Raw genomic sequence first — 4312 nt, 5'->3', positions numbered from 1 at the left:
TGTGTGTGTGTGTGTGTGTGTGTGTGTGTGTGTGTGTGTGTGTGTGTGTGTGTGTAAAAGATAAAGAATGATTTGTTAAATAATTCTAATAAATGTGACATAAAATTTTTTGATGAAGACAGCGCGTAATTTCTAATTTTCTGCGATCTTCTGTGCTAATAGATTAAAAGAGAAAGAAAGATGGGTGGAGGAGGATGTGAAATATGGATGACCATCCTCCGACAGCTCTTCAGTAACAAACGGGCGGACCGATTTGAGAACCGCGAGAACACTCATCGTCTAATAATAATATCTTGCTCAAATTTCTATTTTCAGGCCGATAAATGCGCTCGCGGCTTTTATGTAAAAAGCTAAAACGACTTTACCGTACTCGCGGATGCGGATTCCGGATTCCTAGTATGTTAGATTGAGAATATACCGGAAACTACGGCCATCTTCGTCGTTTCTACTATCCCGGAAGGTCCATGCGTACTTCGCAGCGAGTATACTGTAGTTTACTTTCGCGAACAAATAGTCCGCGGCGCGTAAACTTGTCAAGCTTAGCGAATAACGAGCACCGCCTGCTAGGCGAGTAAATTCGAGTTAGCGGGATAACAGAAACGGTTTAACGCTTCAGGAGCGCTGGTGGAGAGAGAAACGTGAGATCGTACTCGTGATGTTTTATAAGTATACACTGGGTATATAAAAACAATATACGATAAATAAATAATTTATTAAAATAATAAATAAATTTTTTATTAATTTAGATTTATTTTTCTGTTTTATTTTCCTGTTTTTCCTTTCCTATTTTAATACTGCAATCAGCTCTATGTATACCGCAATTAACATGTAACATCGTACAATATCTTGAGAATAAATTCTTCGTATTTAACACACATTCTGTAATGTAAATCTTTAAAATCAAGTTCATAATTTCTCCTTCTCTCTCTCTCTTTCTCTCTCTCTTAGTCATTACTTTTTAATTTTTAATGTTGTATATGTTTTATAATATCTAAATAATAAAATAACAAATTAAAAAAATATTTTGATCAATTGTTTACTTTACAGACATGCGATAGATATACATGCATGTTTATGAACAATTGATCAAAATTTATTGAAAAATACGATAAATATCTATATATAATATGTGCATATAAATATATATTGTGTAAATATATATATACAATATATATTCCTGGCGGTAAAATTTACGACAAACCACATAAATTGAGACAAGATTTTAGAAATTATTAGTTTTTCATAAATATTTGTAGTGGGACGCAGAGCGGTCATTTATTTGTTTAAAAAAGTCTAGAAATCCTTCATCTCCTCAAACAACACCACTCTATACGTATCACTACGAATACCTACGAAAAACTAAGAATTTCTAAAATAAACAAATCTCACTCTACATCTCACTATGAATATCTACGAAAAACTAAGAATTTCTAAGATCTTATCTCAATCTATGTAGTTTTTCTGTACTTTTTCATAAAAATTTTTTTTCGCCAGGGATACTATATATTATATATAGATGCATAATGTACACACATACAATAAATATAATACTCTACTTTAGCTTTTTTTTACTTGTAAATTCAGCATTTTAATATATAAAACATTTACAATACTAAAGAAAAAATAAAATTATATTCACAATTATGAAAATAGCAACTTTACGGCAATATCTCTGTTATAGATACACACATGACCTGCGTAATATGTTATAAAAAGTTATGCAATGTCTATGCAATAGTTAATGGCATATCTATTTATCCTAAAAGCAGTTTGAAATTGCGACTAAGCATTAATATTTTATTAGTTAACATAAACATATTTTATGCTATTTCTAACAATGAAAATTAAAGCTTTATCACGCAAATTCCTAGCGCTGTATTATTCATCTGTCTGTTACATTGTTAGATCCATTAGACACGATAGACACATTACATGCCGCCAGTATGCAATAATAATTCGAGACGTCGTCGTCTTCATAACCGTAAGCGCAGCCCGCACGTAGGCGTACGTAACCATATACTTGGGCCTTTTACATAAAGGCACGTGCGTATACACGTATATCTCCCTAAAAATAGAAATTTGAGTAAGATATTATTATTAGACGATGAGTGTGTGGCCGGCGCGGCTTCTTACCATGGCACTCACTACGGTGACGGTACCTAGTTACGAAAAGGCGAGAGATCACGATCTCCTCGTGTACTACCACTCTGACGCTACTCTCGGCCACTTTCGTCGAAATGAGGAATCCCGCGGTCGGAACGAGGGGATGCTCGGGAACGCGGAAAGCACCCATTAGCCCAGGAATTGTAGGCTGGTTAAAGATTTCTAAGCATAGTGAAAAATACTTGTAATCATTGTTCGATGATTGTTGAATTAAATTTTAGAATGTGCATCAATCACTCTTAACTTTTTAACTATTATCTTAATTGAGAATTCTTTACAGAAAGATTTAGTAATATGTATTTGTATTAACCATGCAGTACAATTTAATGTTACAAATAATTTTAAAAAGTTAAGAAAATGGATTATTTTGTAAAAAAAAATGTAAAAAGAAATATATATTATGTTAGAAATATATAGAATAATAGTACAATAAAAAATAAAATTCCGTTCTACTATATTATAAATAAATAAAATTTAATAAAAAATACTCTTACATGAAAATGTTTGCAACATTTGTATAATAATTGTCCACCATATTTCGTAAAATTTACTCGGTTTAATTTAATACTTATTAAAATTATATTTATAAAATTGAAATTATTCATAGAAAAAAATCAAGCATGTGGGAGTCAAAACGACAGCTTTGCATATTTTTGCTATGTTTCATTAAATGTGGATACTCTTCGGAATTCTCTCTTCGCGTCTTCGATGTATTTTTACTTTCCGTCACGATAATTCTTCTCGGGGTGGAATATTCCGTCATGAGCCTTTGAAAATTTACATTTTCAAAGTGGTTTATGTAAATGTTCTCAAACATGTATTTTAATGTAGGCGTATATAGGATATCATATAATATATGAGAGAAACGTTCAAAAGCTATATTATATTTTTAATATTTTTTTATAGCATTTTTAGTGAGAAAGATGTTTATCAATTGCAAAGAAAAAAATAACTCACAGAAGTAATAACTTACAAAGCTAAAATATTGACTTTAAATATATTCTTTTGATTCTAGAAAAGAATATAGTTAAACAAACAGAATATTATTGCCTTATTAACTATTACGTCTTTTCGATATTCGGCTTTCTTTTTCCAATGCTTTAAATTTGTTTTTATTAATAAAACTACACATACAAAAAAAAATTGGCTCGATATTTCTTAATGTTTGGTATTTTAATCGAAAAAATTATTAATAATATATTTATTTTTATGAAAGTTATAAGCAAATTATATGCCATACCCAAATGTGTTGTTTTTGTAGTGTGGCATTTAATAATTAATTCGTAATTCAGAATTATTTCCTAAAATATTTTTTTAATTTACTTATACTTGAGTTAGCTCTAAGTAAAACTTTGATTAATTAAAATATTTTTATCGAAATAATCTCTCTTATCCAAATAAGGATAATAATGTCGCAATAATGATTCACTTTTATTTTTGCCATAGATAAAAATAACGTACTATTAATCTGTGATATATGTAAGTGTCACCTACTAGACTGCGAGGCATTTCTGTTGCTTCTTTTTGCTGACAGGTCATGTTCAGTATGTTGAGAGTTCTGTAGCATGCCAGCTACTAAAATATGTATTATAATTTGTCATACTATTTATGTATCATAACTTTTTATCAATTCTGTAATATTTTGAAGTAACTAATATCCTTCTGAGGCTTAAAGATATATACACGAATAAATATTTAAATAAATACTTTTGTTTTAAAATAAAAAGTAGTTAATCCTTTCAATGTTTTGGAAAAGAAGAATAATAAATTTATTCTTAAAAATATATACATTTTTAATATTTTCTTTTTTGTGTTTTATTAATTTTTTACTATCTTTAAAAAATTATAAATTTCTTAAAAAAACACGGAAGATGGTAATTTCTTATCTCAAAATAATTAATGATTTCAATTATTGTTGATAGAAACACAAGATATTATAGCTCCTACAGATTAATGGTCCCTTTTAATATTTCCGCTATTAGATAGAAAATTCTAAAGATTATTTAAAAAACTGTTTAGTAATCCACCGTTATACTATGTATGTATATAATGATGCTAGTACCATTAATTATTATCATATAATCACAATAATTTTATTATTTTATATAACGGCGTTTATTATAATATTTTTACTTTTAAGCTATTATTT

At 28.8% G+C, this 4312-nt stretch overlaps 1 protein-coding gene across 1 annotated transcript in view; it reads right to left on the bottom strand.

Annotated features, from left to right (window-relative positions):
• Positions 1-4312, bottom strand: part of LOC108747739 (39S ribosomal protein L28, mitochondrial) — a 9443-nt gene that overhangs the window by 4159 nt on the left and 972 nt on the right. The window lies entirely within an intron of this gene.

Source organism: Trachymyrmex septentrionalis, unplaced genomic scaffold (assembly GCF_001594115.1).
Source record: "Trachymyrmex septentrionalis isolate Tsep2-gDNA-1 unplaced genomic scaffold, Tsep1.0 scaffold20, whole genome shotgun sequence".
In the NCBI taxonomy this organism is placed as follows: domain Eukaryota; kingdom Metazoa; phylum Arthropoda; class Insecta; order Hymenoptera; family Formicidae; genus Trachymyrmex; species Trachymyrmex septentrionalis.
The sequence above is the reverse complement of the archived record's forward strand: the minus strand, read 5'-3'. Positions and strand labels throughout refer to the sequence as shown.